At 43.4% G+C, this 21,083-nt stretch overlaps 1 protein-coding gene across 1 annotated transcript in view; it reads left to right on the top strand.

The window, feature by feature from the left end:
- The window catches only part of LTK (leukocyte receptor tyrosine kinase), a 178,079-nt gene that overhangs the window by 7,983 nt on the left and 149,013 nt on the right, over window positions 1-21,083 (top strand). Inside the window, exon 2 of the mRNA XM_035895760.1 lies at window positions 121-304. The gene's annotated coding sequence lies outside the window, so the exon portion shown is untranslated. The remainder of the gene's footprint in view (window positions 1-120; window positions 305-21,083) is intronic.

Here is a 21,083-nt window from a genome sequence, read left to right as displayed (position 1 = left end):
GAGTCCTGCTAGGGTTGTGCTCTCTTGACTACAGTGCACAATGTTTTACCAGGAAGCCACGTGCATTAAAAAAAAAAAAAAAAACCAAAAACTAACCCGTCATGTGCTTGTATTCTGCAGGCTCATCAACGAAGCAAGGTTCACCATGAGAAGCTACTTGTTCTTGGATCCTTTTATTGTGTTTGGCTTTTGGTTAGGTAGTGAGGCTGTTGAGGTAAATAGATAGTGAAGTCCAGGAAAATAGTAACCCTGTAAGGCTTTCCTGGTGAAGAAAACTTGGATGATCTGCTTTGGGAAGATACAGGTGAGAACATCTCTGAAATCATCTGCAGATTAGGCTTGATCTCTTCCCCAGGGAATCTATTTTTAGATTTTAATGGGAAGGGAATCACAGCCTCTGTTTAGTAATGCCAAAGATCATGAGAGGTAAGTGCTGTAAGTAACCATAATTAAGTGCTTCTTTGATAACAAGCTCTCCTTTTCATCTAGCTGCAAAATAACAACATACTTGCCTTGACAGATAGTTGTGAATTGAGAGCTCAATTGAAAATAAGCCTTTGCTGTTAGTATCCAGAGGCACACCCTGACCTGGGCATTCTTTTTTGTGTGTGCAGGCATGCTCATGTTAAGACACTGTTTCTCAAAGCTTCATCCTTCTGGTGGCAGATGCAATTGTCCTCTTACGTTTTTATTAGAGTAAAAATTTCACACTCTTTTACTACATCCATATTTCATGTCTTCTGTAGCTCAAGCTGCGTGTGCCTTCAGGATTTTATTGCTTCTTTATCCCTCTAAGACAGAATTCTTTACTACGTTGGGAGACTAACTCCTTACTGAATAGCACAGCTGATGCTTCTGTTGTTTGGTTTTGTCTGCTTTCTCATCCACTCCTATGGATTTCCATACTGAATGAACCCCAAGGGATTTTGGGACCCCTGGTGATGCTATTTGTAAAGAAGTTTTTGAAAATGAGACATGCTTATGAGTCATTCTGGGTAGAAGCTGGAAGTTGTGGTTGGGATGAACCCATGTGTTTTCCTTTAATGCCTATTGAAGAGCCCTATCCTTATGTTTTGAAAATTTACTAGTTTGGACCACCTATAGTTTTACCTGCTGTCCATCAATGTGTTCAGTAGCCATAATTCAGGCAATATCGAGTTGGCCTGGTCTTGTCCCTCTCTCTCTGAATATTGTCTGAGAAGCTTATTCAGTGGCAAAGACATAATGCAGGACAGCAGAATGCTTTGTAGTTTATCTGTTAGCACTCGGAATTTGGGAAGCTTCAGTTTCCAAGTACTCTAGTGTGGGAAAGTTTTAATGAAAATTGAACCGTGTTGAACACCATAATAAATTTCCTATCCATTGTACTATGCATCTCCAAGTTCCCTAGCAAATGTTAAGGTTCGTAACCCCCTTGGTAGGAGTGGCAGTGAGTGCATACACAAAGATTGCTTTACCTGATGCTGAGATAGGGAGGACACTCTTAGTCATGTATTACAGCATGCAGAAATGCCACATGCTATTTTAGCCTGAAGAACAGAGGAGAGTACTGTATTTAAATGAATCTGTAAGATTGATTTAGGTAGTTACCTAAATTGGATTGTTTCCAGACCAGTGGGATTAACAACCCTCTTTTTGCAAAAAGTGTTATGAGATCTTTAATGATCATTCAAGGTCAGGACCCGGTTTTATGTCTCATCTGAAAGATCATGAACTTATAACTACTGATCTGTCATTGTCTGATCTGACTGTCTATTCTAGAGATTGCTTTATTTTAGAAGAGATTTGTGTAGCCAGGAGTCCAAATGCCATCAAAGCTTTTAGTCCTTGCCATTTTCCTTGCCTGAGGAGGTTTCTAACAAGTTTTTGTTCTGATGTGTCTTTTTGATTTGTTTTTCGCTTTTCATGGCAGGCCAAAGTGAGACTGCAAAGAATATTTTCCAGTTTGTATGCCTGTCCTTTGCTGCTATGCACAGAACTGTTTACTGATCTAGGCCTGAAAATCAATTAATTCCTGGCTTGTTCAGGAGGGTATCCAGTTCCCCGTGCTTTTTCTGGGGGAGCCCATCTTTCTGTCTACATGGCCAGCTCTCTGAAAGGTACCTCATTGCCTCTTGCTGTAAAACTGCAGCCGTAGCAAACTGCATAAATGCAGCAGGTGTCTATATCATGCCAGTCCTGCTTTAAGTGTTTCACAGTTAACTGGTTTTTCTGTGCATGTGCACACACATTAAAAAGCTTTTAGCAATCTCGTAAGCAAACCCTTTCCGGTACCCTAGCTCCACTCTGGAAAGGCACACACTAGGAAATCAGAGGAGCTTTCCTTCCCAACTATTCTTAGCGTATTACATATAACTTAGCAAGTGTTTTTCTTTATAGCAGAGGTATAGGGTATGGACCTGGCTCACAACTCCATTGTTTATACAGTGTGGCCATCTGACTTCCACATTCTCGCATACACATTCATATGTGGCCATGTGATTCCCACGTTGCCCACACAAGCACACTTGGTGTAGTGTTGTTTGATAGCACAAAAGTGTGTATTCATGTGGTTCCTGTCAAGCGCCTGTTTGGCCTGCAGCAAGGAAATGTGTCTCTGCAGTAAGATCTCCCTGACCGAGCCAGATGATCTGAGATGGGAGAAAATGGACAAAGGAAAATGGTCTCCTATTTCAGGGTGCCCAAGGAACGAGCTGTGCCAAGTCCTTCCATCTGTTTATTATGAAGTTTTGTTTAGCCCAAAGAGGACATTGCTGCACGTCATCTGTGCTTTTAGCAGCCTCATTTCAGCAGCAGTGGAGGAGGTGAAATTGAAATCAGAAGGTCTTAATTTCAGAAAGAAATAAATTTGTTCAGAGACAAAAGGCTTTTCTCTCTCGAGTCACCAATATATTATTACCCTTGATTTGATTTGGAAGCTATTTAGGATGCTGTAGTCATATGGTTGGCTGGCAATCTGGGTAACCTCATCACTGATGTGCCCATGAATGGCAGACTGCGAGTTGGTCACACCATACTGTTTGACTCATGGACTCTGAAGGTCAAATGCAACAACGTTGTTTGAGGGACTTGGTTGGCACCAGCAGTGAAAAGGGATGCAGTGAAATGTAGGAGCAAATCAGTCCTTTCCGAGGAGGTGGGTGGAGAAGGAAGCCAAGTACAAAAAATTAAAATATCACTGCTGGTATTGTACCTCAGTCAGAGTGTCCGAATCATCTGCAGAAGGCGAGTCAGCAAGGCCTGCTTGTCTAGAGGAAACTTCTTGTCCCAGAACTCTGAGCTGGCACAGAAAATTTAAAAGGCTTGCTTCGTGCTTTTGTTGGCTGTGCACTGTGTTATTAAGGGCATTGTCCAAATGCCTCTTAAACACTGACAGGCTTGGGGCATCGACCACCTCTCTAGGAAGCCTGTTCCAGTGTTTGACCACCCTCTTGATAAAGAAATGCTGCCTGATGTCCAGTCTAAACCTCCCCTGGCGCAGCTTTGAACCATTCCTGTGCATCCTGGATACCAGGGAGAAGAGCTCAGCACTTCCCTCTACATGTCCTCTCCTCAGGAAGCTGTAAAGAGCAATGAGGTCACCCCTCAGCCTCGTTTTTCTCCAAACCAGACAAGCCCGAAGTCCTTAGCTGCTCCTCACAGGACATTCCTTCTGGCTCTTTCACCAGCTTTGTTGCCCTCCTCTGGACATATTCAAGGACCTTCACATCCTCCTTAAATTGTGGCGCCCAGAACTGCACACAGGTACTCAAGGTGAGGCCACGCCAATGCTGAATAGAGCAGAATAATTAATCACCTCTTTTGATGACTGGTTATGCTGTGTTTGATGATGGGGTTTGCCCTCCTGGCTGCCAGAGCATGCTGCTGGCTCATACAGAGCCTGCTGTCGACCAGCACCCCCAGATCCCTTTCTGCAGGGCTGCTCTCCAGCCACTCCTCTCTCAGTTTATACTTGTGCCCGGTGTTACTCTGCCCTAGGTGCAGGCATTTGGACTTGTTAAATTTCATGCCATTAATCATAGCCCAGTGCTCCAGTCTATCTAGATCCCTTTGTGAGGCATCTTGTCCTTCAGGAGTGTCAACAGCACCTCCCAGTATGGCAACACCAGCAAACTTGCTTAATTGTGCATTCAACTCCTGCAACCAGGTCGTTGATTAACATATTGGACAGAACTAGAATTGAACTCTGAGGAACATGTTTAAAGTTGATGCCTCAAAACTTGATCCTCAACCTGCTCCCCCTCTCCTCAGGTTTTTGTTTCCTCCCCCCCCATTGGTATATCTCAAAGCAGTCTATAAACACTAATGCATTAAGCAGCCTGATGCCTGCTTGAAATGGTGTGTTTCTCTCTCTTGTTTGACAGATGGGAAAATACAGCACAGACTACTAAGGTGGTTGCCCAAGGTCTCACTGGAAGTATGTGACAGAGGGAGAGTTATCCCTGTGCATGTTTTTCCCTTATTTCCTCTCCTGTTACCATGATTGAGTCCCCCTCACTGGTTTTGTGGAGGTTCAGCCTTCACAGCTTCTGGTCTGGCCAGTAACTGTTAGGCTGGGAAGCCTGAATAAAGTCTTTTGATACCATTTCACCTCAACAAATGTTCACCTTTTAAAATACATTGTTTATCCAGTGCAATTTCAAACTTTAGTCCCTGACCTTGCACAGAGTTTAACTGCAGGGACTGTTCTTGCTGAGCCTTTAGGATCCTGATGAGGTGCATCTGCTACCATGACTGACTCCCAAATGGCTGTCGCTGCAGGTATGCTCTTGTGCAGACAAACACAAATATGTTTTTAGGCTGGTTCCTTCAGAAATGAGGTCTGGAGAATCCTGCTACCCTTCAGACCTTCTCTGATAACATTTGAACCCACAGAAAGCAAATATATCAAGTCCCTATGTGTTTCATGGTAACTGGTGGCTGAGTAGAAGAGCAGTAGGCATCTGTTAGCACCTCTGCTGAGAGAAGAGCTTGGTTATTTCTGCCCATGTCTTCTCAGTCTGGTAGGAGCCAGCTGGCCAGTTAACACGTGCCTACTGGCTGGCCATTAAGTAGCTCTGTGTGTCCAGACTGGTCACAGAGCATCCTGCCCTTCTGGTGGCATATGTTTATCTCGGGGAAAACAGATGCAGAAAGAAAGAATCCAAAACACTGGGGATTCTGTTAAAGCATTTTGTATGCGGCAAAAGCGATGAAAAATGCACTTGCGTTTGTATGCACAGATGTGCTATCACATAGTCTGTGAGGAGGGCTGCGTATGTAAGGAAATGGTAAATGGTAGAAATGAAACTGAGGAGCAGTGTCCTGGGCAGAGATGAGTATTGCTGAAGGGCTTGTTCTGTTCAAGGCCTTGACTAATGATCTGTGAAGTAACAAATAGCCCATTAGCTCACTGATGCTGCTAATGTAGAAAGCGTTGTGAGTACCAGATAAATACAAAGGCAACTAGAAGTCTTGAAATTTGGACAGAAGTCAATACGGCAGAATTCAAACAGGGGAAATTATATGAACCATGGTTTAACTGGAGAAATAAACCTGTACAAAACAGGTTGACAGAGGTCAGCTCAGGCTCCTTAGGAACAAAGTGCCAGTTGGGATCATTGGTGGGGTTTGGGTGTGCACAGACAGTGGGCCTCTTCCCAGAGATTGAGGTGGTGACAAGCTCTATTGCTTCATGTAATCTGGAGCTGACATCCAAGTGATGTCCCGTGGCAAAAACTCCCCGTGACAGGAGTATCCTCTGATCGAGTAGAGGGAGTTTCAAAGGCAGAGTGCAGTGTAATATTTGAAATGATGTGATCTTTTGAGTAGAGCTCAGAAAAGAGTCAGACAGACTGAAGAACTGGGAGGACCTGTTTCAGAAAGCTGAAAAGAACAAAGTAGGCTATTGCTAGACCCTACAAGAAATAATTAAAATAAAAAGAGCAGCTTTATATTAACTTGTAAGCAAAAGAAGGGGAGGAATAATAAAGAGAGAAACTGTTTTGGGGGAAGTGTTCCCAGAAGAGTAATGGGGATTAATGGGAGGAAAATGTGCACAGAAATCATCCCTATTATTTGTTGTTTTGTTTTGAATAATGGACTTGTACAGAGAAAGCTTAAGGCATCTACACTATAGTGGTCAAAGATCCAGAAATTCTCCGCTTAGCTTGGGAATCAGAGGAAACTCGAAGACTCAGTTTTGTGTGTATAGAGGCATTCTCCTCTTCTGCTTGAGGAAAAAAAATGAACAACAACAACAACTCTCTGATCCTTCACATTTGCACTTTGATTGATTGTGTTTGTTTTCAGTCTCTTTCTGGCAGGAACAATTCCTAACCTTAAGCCTTCAGTGTATATTTTGATGGGGTGTTCAGGTACACATGTATGTTCCCAGAAAACCTCAGGCATGTCAAGCTGCAGCAGAGGGAGATGCTGTGGTATCAGATTGTGTGGCACTGGAATCCTTTTTGGACTGAAGTGCATAGTTAATACTAATTTGCCCGAATGGGTCCTGGAGGCAATCCATAGTCTTCAGAGGGTGTGCTGGTAACTAACACCACTTCATCTCTTCAAAGAATTATAGGCGTATTTGTTTTTATAACAAGTTATTTTCTCTTTCTAGGAAGGGCAATGTTTTCTTTCCTTTTAAATGTCTCTGAGCTGTTGGTTGATTTTTTGGCAATCTGTTTTCCAGAGGTGGTCTTACATCATGTAGCCTCTCTCAGGTTTCTCTGCTCTCTGTAGTCTCCTCTGTAGAGTGCCAGGACACTGAACATAGCATCTTTCTGGCCGCAAGTACCTTTCTTTCTGTCAGGTTGTTCCCCCTAATTGTTGCAGTTGGTTTTGTTTGATGGAATAATTGTGAACTCATCTACTAGGGGAGTGGGAGGGGCAGGAGGAAATCAATCTTCTATATCACTGAAAGTACAGACAAAAAAAAATCCCCAACAAAATAGATTCCCTTGCGGGTATCTGTGGCTTTAATGTCCTTTTCATGTAGCTTGATTTTTACTAATGAACAAAGCTGTTTGTTTAGGTCTCTTAAATGAAGCTGTAGCTTCAAGGGTAGCTGCTGAAAGAAGGGATGGGAGAAAGGAAAGGGGTGGAAGAAGAATGTGTAATGTCATGAGGACACTCACATGAATTGATTTTTTTTTTTTTTTTTTCTTTTTTTTTTTAAGGTAGAGGGGCTGCTCTACTTTGCAGTCCTCAAGCTGCTCCTCTGTCATTTGCAAGGTCAGGATTTTCTGGCTCACTTGGAGAGGATGCTCTCTGGCCAATGAGGCATGAAATAGCAGTTGGAGAAGGGCTTGATAAATATTGATTCAGAAATTGCCATGGCTGCTGACTCTGCGATTGGCCTGTTTACCCAGCAAATGGAAGAGGAATGGAAAGAAGTTGTCCATTTCTCAGCGATGGTGGCACATGCATTTTTCAACACTGTCCTAGATATTTAAGAGGAAAGAGGCTTGAAAGCTCAGCCCAGCATGTTTTTCAGGACAGCATTAATCCATTACAGCAGATCAGAATTTGCAATCCTTTCTCCCACCAGGAGCCATCCCTTCTTAGTTTCATTAAACTCTGCAAGGATGGTTACACCGTCCCACCAGCAGGAGGAAAGTTTTCCAATGCGAGCAGGATAGGCATTTTTCTACTTTGGGGAATATCTGTACAGCGTTTGGACTAAAATGTGTATGCCCTGCCCATGCTCTAAGCTGAACAAATTATGTCTCTGCTAGCCAGCTATGAGTCTAAATCTGTGGTTCCCCACTGAGTAGTCTATGCCTCCTATCCTGCTGGGTCTCAGCAGTATAAAATGTGAACCAGCAGAGTGATATCATACCACTTCAGTGTTTTGCATTATGCAGCTGTGCCACTGCTAACCTGCTATGAGGAATCAAAAACTCAGGTTTCCTGTATTGCCTACCAAAACCTGAATTAAAAGCCAGAATTAGGGTAATTAATTCAAGCTCAGTGCTGTGCTAATGCAGTTACCATTTTTTTGGGGTTGTCTCAGAGTACAGCTAAAAATGAGCTCAACATCTGCCAGCTATACTCAGTGGAGGCATCCCCTGGGTGAGCTGTTCCTAAATGCCACCTGAGTTTAGGAGAACCCTGGCCAGTGTCGCAGGGTTGTCCTTTTCCTATACACTTGAAAGGAACCCTATGCTTACGTAGAGCTTCCTATCCATACTTTTCCTGCTAAAGGTGAAGTTTGAATACATGTTGTTTTGAAAACATAGACCATATAAATTTTAAGACACAATCACTGAGTCTGTTTTGCCACAGAAATTTTAACACCTTCTCATCTTTCTGATCTATACTTTCAGTGTGTTCAAACCTCTGCAATATTAATGGGAGCTGCTTTGTTTCCTTTTAATTTCTCTGGCTTAACAAAGTTACATCAGTTAGGTGCCACGTAGTACTATGGAGAAGGCTGGGAAGGGGCAGCTTTTGTTCCGAAGAGCTTGTGGTCTAGGCAAAGCAAAAGAGAAAAGGAATGGGAAAGTGGAGGTATTCGATAAACTGAGACCTAAGTTCAACTGTGTGGAATCTTTTTGTGAATAATGAATTCATTGGGGAAAAAATGCATTTTCTTTGTAATATCATAATTAGCTTGTCTGAATTTGCTGACGTGTTTTGACTAGTTTTGCTAAACTCATAAATAACTGACAGTGGTGAGATCAAGGGCTTGCTCCTCAGCACTTCCCTGTCCAATATCTTGGTTGTCCCGTGGGAGTGGTAAGTTCCATTTCCGTCTCTTTCTGCTTGTGCTCTCAACACCGGAGCGCAGGGCCCGGGGAAGTTCACCACTACAATCTGTTGCATAGCCTGCCCTATGACAGCTCCTCTGGCCCAGAATAACCATGCACACTCTTCACCAGCCTTCAGCAGTTCCAGCTCATGTGGGCCTCCTCTTAAGCCAGCCTGGCCCTTTCACAACTGGGACCCCAGCCCCACAGGGACAACACTGAGGTTACTGCCTTTCACCGCAAAGCATTGGGATGGTTCGTGGTCTGGTCACAGAGTGCTCTCTGCTTAGCCTGTCTGACCCGGCACGCAGATGTTCCCTGCCTCTCCCACAATGGATGCTGTCAGCAAGGTGCTGCCAGTCCAATCTGATAGCCTTCTGTGATGGCATGACCGGCTGGGTAGACAAAGGGAGAGCGGTGGATGTTGTCTACCTTGACTTCAGCAAGGCTTTTGATACTGTTTCCCATAACATCCTCATAAGGAAGCTCACGAAGTATGGGTTGGATGAGTGGACAGTGAGGTGGATTCGGAACTGGCTGAATGACAGGGCCCAGAGAGTTCTGATCGGCGGGGCAGAGTCCAGTTGGAGGCCGGTAGCTAGCGGAGTTCCCCAGGGCTCGGTACTTGGCCCAGTCTTGTTCAACTTGTTCATCAATGACCTGGACGAGGGGATAGAGTGTACCCTCAGCAAGTTCGCTGATGACACAAAACTGGGAGGAGTGGCTGATACGCCGGAAGGCTGTGCTGCCATTCAGCGGGACCTGGACAGGCTGTGAATATGAGGAAGAACTTCTTCACTCTGAGGGTGGCAGAGCACTGGAACAGGCTGCCCAGGGAGGTTGTGGCGTCTCCTTCTCTGGAGATATTCAAAGCCCGCCTGGATGAAGTCCTGTGTAGCATGCTCTAGGAGAGCCTGCTTTAGCAGGGGGGTTGGACTAGATGATCTCCTGAGGTCCCTTCCAACCCTTACGATTCTGTGATTCTGTGATTCTGTGTCTCTGCCCGTGCACCTCACCTTTCACTGCTCGTAGGGAATTAGCCCTTTGACAGCCTGCTGCCGTGCACTGGGAGGTGCCCCTTATAGACTGGCAGGTAGCTTCATCCCAACCCTCTGGGGAAGAAAGGGAATTAAGGAACAAAACCGTTTAAAATCAGGTGCTGGCTGCATAGTGACAGGACTCTGCTCTGCCACAGGCATCTCCTCGTGTACTCCCTCCTCATGATCTACTGTAATAACCTTCACGGGTCACTGTGCAGTAATACCGCCTTCCTGATAACCTCCTTCAACTTGCTTGGGTAATGAGTTGCTTCTAGAGAGGGACACCATTTTATTAACATCTGACTATAAAGAAATATTGCTGTGGGTTGGGGCAGGGCTGAGAGATGGGCAGGGGCAATGGTGTCTGGTGAAAATGGATTCAGGAGGCTTATGGATGTGTCATTCAAAAAAGCACAGGGCATACAAAATTACCACTGAAATAAATGACACTGATACATTTTGAGAAACCCAGGCTGTTAAAACATAGATGTTGTGATGCTGCTCGTCTCCTGCCTTCTAAAAGAATGATTTTAAAAAAAAAAAAACAACTTCCTATCTTTATTACCTGGAGGTCAGAACATGAAGATTTTCAAACCAAGCTATCAGTTTTATTTGAGCTTTCTAATTTGCTTCACATTTAAGCAGGCGTGGTTCTGGCTGATATATGTTGTACTCAGCTATGTGAAAAATTCATATAGTATTGTCCTCTAGCACCACTAGTCTGCACATGCTGAGTTCTCACGTGGTTTATGCTGCACTTTGTGGTTTAGAAAAAAAAATTCACTGTAAAACCAAACCAAAACTTTACTTTCTATAAAGCAGAAAGAATGTAGCTGTATATTGCGTTTGAAATTGTCTAGTTACCTTTTTTTATAGCTGCACTAACATGTCCCACAGTTGGTGTTTTTTGTAGACCAGGCTGTTATACAGGAGAGGTGTCTCATTACTAGATACTTCTGCAAACCAACAAGGTGATGTTTTATGGCTTTCTACTGTTGCTTATTAAGTACTAAAATATCAAGAAAACACTTCTGATCTAGTTATTCATTCTCTGAAATTGAAAAGAGAGTTTGGGGAGCCTGGCTGATATAATGTTATGATCTAGGAACAATGGTAGGAATGGATTAGTCTATTTAAGAGTTCCTGTCTGGAGGCTGTGAGACTATAGACTAAGCAGCAAAAGCTGAATAAATGGCCTCTATCAGAGAAAAATGGTTCAGGTGAGATGATAATCCCTGGAGTGTAAGGAGGATGGTAATACAAGAAGTGGAGGACCTTTCTAACCAGGGGACTAAGTCATTCTTGTCTTCCTAGCTGGGACATGATCAGATTTGTTCTCAGAATCTTTATTTTTCCAAGAAGTCCCTGTCCTTTATGCTAAAGACTCACTGGAGTTAAAATCTCCTGGCTGTTGCTTTCCATTCCTCTCTTTGGAGTTGTTAGTTCATTATGAACCAGGTAATACTGTGCTGTTCCTTTAACAGACTAACAGAAAGGTGAGGAAGTGGCCAGAAGCTGGTTTGTCTCAGTGGACCATAAGGGCTGGAACCTGACTCAAGCTTTCGGTATTAGCAAAGAGTTAGTGTGGTCAGTTTGAAGTGGTCACCTCTGAGAAAGACACGCTACAGGAGGGTGAGTGGGTCTCTCCTCTCAGTTCTGGCTCAGCGCCTCATCAAGCACTTGGTTGTTCCATGTTTTGAATTAATTTTAAAACCTGGTGTTGATTGCCTGGGCTTAGCCCAGTTTGAAATACCAGGCTTCCCACCAGTTGCATAGCAGTGCTGCTCTGGCTTATTCTCTCTGCCAGTTCTGCACCCACAGTAACTGCTGTCTGAAGGGTCTCAGCAACTGCACTGACTCTAAATGCGTAATGCACCAAGTGGATGGTTATGTTGCTACTGGTGTGTTCCTCGTTCACTACTCTGCATACCTGAGCGTTATACCTTAAGCATACATACGTGAACAACGCTATACGTCTGTTAGGAGACTGTGCTTGGATATACTTCCCAGGAATACTGTTATTGGACTCTTACTATAAATATTGGTTTTGAATATGTCTCAAAGCATTTTTACAAAGGAGGTCACGGTCATCACCCCTCTTTTACAGATGTTTATTCCCAATGTAAGAGCAGGGATGAGACCTGCCTATGGTTACAGTGGAAATGGAGACCAGATGCAGGTCTAGATTTCCAGCTTTCCACAAGCAAGTTCACCAGCTGATCCAGCAGGCCTTGCTGCAATGGATGGTGTTTCTTTGGATCAATGATTTTGAGGGTCTTGATCATTTGATGATTGTGATCTAGCTGTTGTATTAAAAGGAAACTCTTATTAGTATAGCTCCAAGTTGCAGATATTGTTCACAACAAGGATTTCATAGCCCTAACCTTTCTGAAGAAGCTCTGACAGATGCCTTTGCAGTAATTCTGTCTACTTTTAGAGACTAGGAAACCAAGGCAGGGAATAACAAAGTGATTTCCAGAAGTCAGGTTTGGAGGAAGTAGCAAGTAAGTGCCACTTGCTGGGAATAGTTTCCAGGTGTAACACAATGATGTGTTTCTTCAAGCTCTGTGTGCACACTCACATCTACCCATAAGAGAACTCCTGATGGCAGATGTTGATGGAGTACCCATGCTCACAGGCTGTGGTGGTGTTTTCCAATCATTCTTAACACAAGATGAAGAGGAAATGGTGGAAGGACAACGGAAACAAGTGCAAAAGACCCTGACCCATGTGTGTATCAGAAGCACCTGCTCCACGGCACGTGTCTAGCTGGATGCTGACTGCATGTCCCTGTGCTTTGGGACAAGGCAGGGAGGGGGTGTGTGGTGGTGGTGGCTCATCGATATTGTACAGCAGCTGGTTCAATTTGGACCTTTGATTGCCTGTAGCTCTGGAGTTGTTGAAGCGTGTGTATGTTTGCATGCAGCCTAATTAGTGCCATTATCATTGTCATTAATGGCTTTTAATGAAGAACAGATGGTTCTGTCAAGGTTTCAAGCTGTGAAGTTCACTAACCCATTTGTGCTAAGAGGAGGGAAAAGAAAACAAAAAAACCCCCTCATTCCAAATTGATGGTGGTAGAGGGGAGTGAAAATGAAGATTGCCCAAATGTAAACCTTCTGTTTTCCTGTGCAGCCTGATCTGAAGGCGTGTGCAGATGCTTACAAAAGCCCTGCTTTTTCACTGGGGAAAACAGGGTTTCTTGGCACTTATCCTCACGAGGCTCTGACACATCAGTTATCTTTGTCGTGTTTGAACTGAGACTTCCATGGAGAAGAATGGAGGAAAGGAAGGGATTAATATGATATTCCCATGCTTTTGAAAGGGTCATTGCTAGCAGGACAGGTCAGCACTGGGGAATAAAGGAAGGGGAGAAAGAGAACATATTTTTGGAAGGGTTCTCAGTAGTGTCCAAGTTGCCCAAGTCAAGAATCTAACAGAATTTTAACTTTACCCTCTTACTCTGTTTCACTTTTGCCCCAGGTTTGACCGTGCCTCAGACATGTCTCTGGTAGACACATCTCTTCAGGGCTACAGCTCCAACTTTTTATTCCAGAAGATGGAATGCTGCTATTCCTAATTAGGAATTCAGATGGTCAGTAGTAAATATGGGATCATGGTGGAGACCAACTGGAAAAGGTGAATCCCAAGCACAGGTCATTTGATAGGATGTAACTGTTTGTCCTGGCAGCAGTTTTTCTCATCTCCCAATTATTGAGCAAAAAGGGTGTGTGTAAACTATAAGCTCACATTGATCAGTGCGCAGTCTGGCTTAATTTAAAGAAACTCCTTTTCTCATTTAATTGTGAGAGAAGCTTTTAGTCTGCCTGTGATTCAAGATTAGCTATCTAGTTTTGGCATGGTGTTGTCCATCTAGATGAATGGTGTAATATATACGTGTAATATGGAGTGTGCTTTCAGTATTCACTTCTGTCTTCTGTTATTGAATGTACCCTATTTATATGGATCATTCAAGAGCATCTGCACAGCACCAGATCAAAAATGTTATCAGCCTCCTGGTCATGTTCAAAAGGTTTCCTATTAGAATTCCAGTTAGAATTGCCAGGGTAATGAGTGCAAGTTGTGTTAGTACCTTTGTGGATGAGTTTCATATAGGACCATGTGTCTGTCACTTCAGACCCACGGAGGTCCTATTCTTCTGTGTGGATAGATTGGATTTGGGGCTTGAAATAGATATTGGCTCAATTGCAATGTCCTCAAGTTGAACTTGCAACTTCCCCATTTCCTTAAGAATTTAGAAGAGTTTAAACAGACTGCTGAAAAGTATCATAAGCAAGAATAATAAATGTTATCCTGGTGTTGGAGGAATACACCACAGGAATAAACAGTAGCTGGAAATACAGCTTCGTCAACACACACACACACCCCACCACCATCACCCCACCATCCCCACTTTTTTTTCTTCATATCTTCATTTGGAAGAAGGAAGACATTAAATTCATTAGCACTGATCCAATGCCATATCTAATTAGCTGCAGTATGGGGCACTTCTGTAATCTTGTGTCATGAGTACAGTGATTTAAGAGTTGTTTTTTTTTTTCCTGTTTCCTCTGCACCAGCATCTATTAAGGATTAAGTAGTGATATGCCTGATTAATTTACGTTGCCTTTTTCAGGCTGCGGAAACAATTACCTCTCACTGGGAGAGTTTTCAAACAAACAACAGTCACATCCATGAAGTAATGTCCTAAGGAGTCTCTCTGGAGCTGCAAAAGGAGATTTAGAACAATAACAAGCAAAAATTCTACTGCTCTTCCCAGGCTTCTTCCCAGCACTTTCACAAAGCTTCACCCACCTTCCTACCTGGTCCCTGCCTACCAGGAAGAGGCAAGGCTTGTAGAAATGAAGACCCCTTATTTCACCAAATGTGTAGCTGACTTGCCACAAGCCCTTAAGCGTGCTGTGTTTTAGATGTGTGCTTGGGAGAAGTCCTCTGGCCGTAACATGCTCTTTATTATACTCTGTCCTGTGGAAATTTAGAGAGGAGGGTTTGGGAAGGCAAATGGAAGCAGCAAAACAAAGCGGAGAGAACACACGGTACTCCTCCCTGTATATCCCAATACAAATACAAGCTAGTATTTGCGTCTTTCGGAGACACAGATATACAATCCCAGCCTATATAAATACACTCCTCTCAGGTGCCTCTGAGCCATTCAAAGATGGCTGGTAGAACATCTGTATGCGATTGCTTTATGTGCTTAAGCTTTCCTATGCCATCATGCATAGGAAATGTGGCTGGTTCTCTCATTAGTTCCCATACAAGGCAGCAGCTGAAGACTGAGGGTGAAGAGGAAGCATGGCAAGCTTCATTAGGCTGAGTGGAAACATTTTCACAGGAGTTTATGGAGAGTGGAAATGTCACACTGGGTCTGCAATCAGCAGAAGATTTAAATCTGTGAATGTTTGCCCATGGGGAAAAGGTCTGCCCCCATCCCATCTCAAGCCAGGCTGGAGGATTCTTTCTTTCCCTCCTTCCCCTTACACTTAATAGGTGCTTTGTTGTTTATGTGTATAGTGAAGTTTTCAAGGCTTGCTTTTAGTATTTCCTATTTCTATCCATAAATTTTGATTTTCCTGCTTTTTGAGGTGGTCAGGTGTGGAGGGAGGTTTTCAAGGAGTGCAACCCATATGAGAAAGAGAAACCTTTTCCAGGTAGGAGCCTGCAGGAGAGCCAGGGACCAGGAGAGCTTGACTGGCTGTTGCGTACAAAGGAAAGCAACGTGGATTGCCAGTGGCAGGTAGGATCATAGAATCATAGAATCATAGAATGTTTAGGGTTGGAAGGGACCACTAGTGGTCATCTAGTCCAACCCCCCTGCAGTGAGCAGGGACACTGCTAACTAGATCAGATTGCTCAGAGCCCCATCCAACCTGGCCTTGAATGTTTCCAGGGATGGGGCCTCCACTACCTCTCTGGGCAACCTGTTCCAGTGTTTTACCACCCTCATTGTAAAAAATTTCTTCCTTACCTCTAGCCTGAACCTACCCTGTTCTAGTTTAAAGATGAAAATGTTAAAGAGCACCGGTCCCAGTACGGACCCCTGAGGGACACCACTCGTCACTGATCTCCATCCGGACATTGAGCCATTGACCACTACCCTCTGGACGCGACCATCCAGCCAGTTCCTTATCCACCGAACAGTCCACCCATCAAATCCATAGCTCTCCAATTTAGAGAGAAGGATGTTGTGGGGGACCGTGTCAAAGGCCTTGCAGAAGTCCAGATAGATGACATCCATTGGTTTCCCTCTGTCCACCGTTGACGTCACACCATCATAGAAAGCCACTAGGTTCGTCAGGCAGGAGCTTGCCAGGAGGAGAGGGTTAGGTGCGAAGTGAGGGTAGCAATCTTGTCTCTGCAGAGTGAAAAGAGGACAGGCTGGCGAGGGACAGGGGTAGAGAAGCACTGAGATGTGAGACAGTTTTGAGAAGCATCTGCTTGGATGAGTTGGAAAGTTCAAACAGGTGAAAGGAAGGAAGGATCTCGGGGTGGGGCGGGACAGCTAAAGATATGGGGGCTTTCTAGTAGGGTGGGGTTGGAAAAAGGGGAGAGAAAGGTGGGCAAAATGGGGTATAAGGAAAGAAGTTTGAGAAGAGTCAGGATGGGGGGAGCTCTTGCATGGGGCAGTGCAATGCTTGGAGAGCAAGGTGGTTCCTGTACAGGTTTGGATGGATCAGGGCCGGAGTGTGACCACACTTTTTGTGAGAAATAGGGTAGCTCTATTCACTGGCATCAATATCTGCTGCTTTATTTCAGTCTTGGATGGTTTTGGTAGGCATTTTAATGCCCTAACATTTTTCTTTTGAGATGCTTTCCCACCCCTGACTGGCACCTGTATTTAAGAAGCACACTGTACTGGTGTTTTTGGAATAGTGTTTGGTTTTGGTCCCAATGTGAGTATTAGGAATATGATTTTAAAGTTTAATGTTACTTAGTTACATCAACACCAGTTGTGGTCTTAATTGGTTCCTGTCTGTTCTTTAGAACTTAAGCATTTAGACAAGAGTGTGAATACATGATCTCCACTACTTGCCCTTCCAAGGATTAGTCACTTTACAGTGTCAGCAAATCACTGTTCTAAAGTATATCCTAGGGCAATGATTGTCAGTTAAGATCTAGCTAGCTTAAGCCATTTATTATTTTAGATCTTTGACTTCTTTCAAAACTATGCCATCACTGTTGTTTACATTTAAGGTTAAAAAGGTACTCAGATACATAATGGCCTGAATGTAAACCTGTCATCTTGTATTTTTCTGCATTTTCTTTCCTGTTTTGAAACACACCAGACCATTAGTTTCTGAAGAAACAAGGTTTAATGTAGAATTCATGGCTTTATAGCAGTTTCCACAGGAACCAAGTATGAGGTACAAAGGCCGGGCATGCAGCTCACCTGTCAGCTCCAACCAAGGAACTTGTGCAGGTGACAATGCACAGGTGATGCCACCTGACTGTCCTCACATCATGATTTAGGCTATAACGAGACACATGCAATATTTACAGAGAAATTTGAACCCAGAACCAGTTTGCCTGGCTTTGTATTTTGTTACAAATCAAATTACTCACCAGTTTAAACTTGCCAGTTTCAGGTACAAAAATGTCAGGTTACAGCCATGTTTGAAGTATTGCAATAGGAAACAGTGCAAATAAAGCAGTTACTGAGGATGTGTAACTGCAAATATTATTTGATATGTTTAAGACTGTGATATTTTTTCAGGCCATCTGTAAAGTGCATCTGAATGTTCACTTAAATTTAAGCCATCTCTGGAGAGCCCTAGACCCAGTTCTCAATGCAGTCTTATTTTAGGATGTTGTACCACAATTTACATGCAAATACTATCTGCATACAGTTTTGAAGCAAAACCCAGGCAGAATCTGACAGAGGTCAGTAAGGTTGAGTATATGACTTGTATTTAGAAATCACAGAATCACACCCAAATCACAGAATGGCAAGGGTTGGAAGGGACCTCAGGAGATCATCTAGTCCAACCCTCCTGCTAAAGCAGGTTCACCTAGAGCATGTTGCACAGGACATCGTCCAGGTGGGCTTTGAATATCTCCAAAGAAGGAGACTCCACTACCCCCCTGGGCAGCCTGTTCCAGTGCTCTGTCACCCTTGAAGTAAAGAAGTTCTTCCGCATATGCAACTGAAACTTCTTATGTTTCAGTTTGTGCCCATTGCCCCCTGTCCTGTCGCTGGGCACCACTGAGAAGAGTCTGGCTCCATCCTCGTGACATCCACCCTTGAGATATTTGTATGTGTTGATGAGATCCCCTCTCAGTCTTCTCTTCTTCAGGCTAAACAAGCCCAACTCTCTCAGCCTTTCCTCATAGGGGAGATGCTTCAGACCCCTAATCATCCTTGTTGCCCTCCTCTGAACTCTTTCTATGAGTTCTTCATCTTTCTTGAACCGGTGAGACCAAAACTGGACACAGTAGTCCAGGTGGGATCTCAGCAGGGCAGAGTAGAGGGGGAGGGTAACTTCCCTCAACCTGCAGGCCATGCTCCTCTTAATGCACCCCAGGATACCATTGGCCTTCTTGGCAATAAGGGCATAAATCACTGAAGTTTCATTTAGCTGTACTTGGCACCTCATATGACTATGAAGTGGGTGAACAGAAATCTATTCGTAAAAGTGAGATTTAAGGTTATGCTTTTTTAGTCCATGCTGAAGTGCAGCGTCTACAGTGGAAGGAATTTTCCTTTTTAATTTTTTTTTTTTAAAATGGGAGTATGCATTTATGGAAGCTCTTGTTTGTTAGCCTGCTAGATATCTTTGGTTTCTGCTGCTCCTCTTTGTGGAGTGCTGTGAATCTTTGTTGAAATTACACCTGCATGGCAGATATTCACTGATAGTAGAATATCCATATCAGCTTGCCAGCTTGGGAACCCACCTGTATCTGTTTACATCTGCTATCTGTTTACTTCTGCTTGGTATTGAGTTCTTTTTGTTGTGTGCATGTTGACTAGCTGACTGAATTTAAATACTGTGTTTCTTTGCCTTCTCTTTAATTCCTTTTTCTTTCTATGTTGGACTGTACATCCAAGACAGCAGTGGCAATGTGCAATAGAGGTGGTGAATTTTGGTAGTCTCCCACTGAACCTCGGGCTGTCCTAGATAATAGGCTGGCTCCACCTATGGCAAATCAGTGTATCAGGGGAAGGGCCACAGGGTCTGTGGTTATTGAGGCAGAAGCTGTTCTACTTTTCCCTCAGCTTTTACTGTGAAAGTGGCTGAGGACTCCTTAGCAGGAGCCTGATAAATAAAGGCTCTTCTGCTTATCTGAACACAGAAACTCCAGGAAGGTGAACTGCTGTGACACTGCTTATTTTCACTCTCTGCATTATCTTTCCTTTGTCCCTTAAGCAAATGGCAACTGAATTAGAAAAATTGAACTCTGTATCTGTTTGCTTTTACTGTTCTATATCCCTAAAGAATTAAGCTTAAGATGGGAGAGTTTACACTTGCAGTTAAAGCGTGGAAGTCACTGTAGCAACTTTAAAGGGAGATGGGACACGTGAGAACTTAAGAATTTGAATCGCAACATCTTTCAGTCCCTATCTCAGGATGCATCAGGTATTCTGCACTGAAGGTCATCCTTCAAGTCCCAAAGATATAGTCCCACAAAGACATGCCTGTTGTGACATCTCTTGTGTTTCTGGTGGTCACTGGGAAAAAAGTGAACTGGAAGGCAGTGGGAGTGAGCTGGTGTGCTGGGAACAGGAGTTTTGGTGGGGTTTGGAGTAGGAAGGTGCTGTACAGAACAGAGCAAGGGACAGAGCCAGCACAGGCAGGAGATATTTGGATGAGAGATTGAGGGATAAGCTCATTGCTGGAAGAGCAACAAGAGATAGAAGGAAGAGGAGAGAGAAGTCATAGCAGTAAGGAACAAAACCATGTTTCTGGATGTGTGGGAATAGTAACAGACTTGCACAACAGGTCATAGAGGGGAAGTCAGAAGACACGAGAGACAGATAGAATTCCTGTAAGAAAAACAAACTCACACAAATAACAAAATCCTTTGTAATTTTGCCAGCTAAACAAGCTTAATGGGCACCTAACTCCAAATCCCCATGTTTTGAAGTGGGAAGCGATGGGAGTCTAGACCTTGCCCACTACCAGCCAACTGGAGCATGTGGGATGCAACACAGAGGTTCCTCAACAACTGGTGAGTGTCCAGCATAGTGGGGAGGCAAAAGAGCCTGATGCAGGACTCCTCCCTGTTAGGCACAGGCTGAAATTCTAGAAATGTTGCTGTACATCATGCTGAGCAGCCTGTGTGAATAACCATTTCTGATCAACTTCTAAACATGATATTTGAATTGATATTTGTTATCTCTTAATTAGTTTGAACCAGCCGTGTTCATGTTATCAGCCTAATGGACAAGTAGACATGGCAGCTATGATGTGTCTTGATTTTAAGTAAGCACAGATTTTAAGTTGGCACAGTGCTGCATGGCACTCTTGTATGCAAACTCGGGCAGAAAAATCCACATAAGATTGGCACAACCAGTGGAAAAACTAGACTGAGTAATCCATCAATAGTTCTTTGTCAAGATGAGAGAACATTCAAGTGTGGTCATCAGAAATCTGTCCTGGGTCCAGTACTATTCAATATTTTCATTTGTTATTTTGACAATGGGAGGACAAATATGCTTGTAGGATTTGCAGATAATGCCAAGCCAGAAAGGATTGTCAGCCTTTTGGAGGACAAAATTAGAATTCGTAATGATCTTGGTAAATTGAAGAAATTATATAAATCCAAGTAAAGATAAAGTGGTTAGAAAAGGGAAAAATCAAATATACAAATACAGAAGTATCCAGTTTTGGCACCATGTTTTGAGAGTGATAGACAAATGGGACAGAGATCAGAGTTCTAGAAAATACAACCTATGTAGAAAGATGAAAGGGACTGGGTGGAAATTAAAAGAATATGATTTAAAATATATTAATATATGCCAGATAGTTGCAGTGAAGATACTGGTCAGATAGTGTCTAGCATGGTAAGAATGTGATGAGTTGTATTTGCAAGGAAAGATTCAGATTATATTTTAAGGCAAAGCTCTTTGTACAGTTAGGAAGATAGCGCTAGAAGAGGAGCTACCTTGGGAGGTTATGAAATCTGAGGTTTTTAAGTATCAGTGAGATGAACATCTGTCTGTGATGATTTTTGCGTCCCAGTCTTGCTTCATGTGAGGAGATGGATTAGGTGGAAGTTCTTCAATGAATATATGCTAGACAGGGATGTAAATGAGAATGATCATGTAGGAATGAATGTGTAAAAAAAA

The sequence above is a fragment of the Egretta garzetta genome, unplaced genomic scaffold, assembly GCF_000687185.1.
Source record: "Egretta garzetta isolate BGI_Z169 unplaced genomic scaffold, ASM68718v1 scaffold526, whole genome shotgun sequence".
Taxonomy (NCBI): Eukaryota; Metazoa; Chordata; class Aves; order Pelecaniformes; family Ardeidae; genus Egretta; species Egretta garzetta.
The sequence above is the reverse complement of the archived record's forward strand: the minus strand, read 5'-3'. Positions and strand labels throughout refer to the sequence as shown.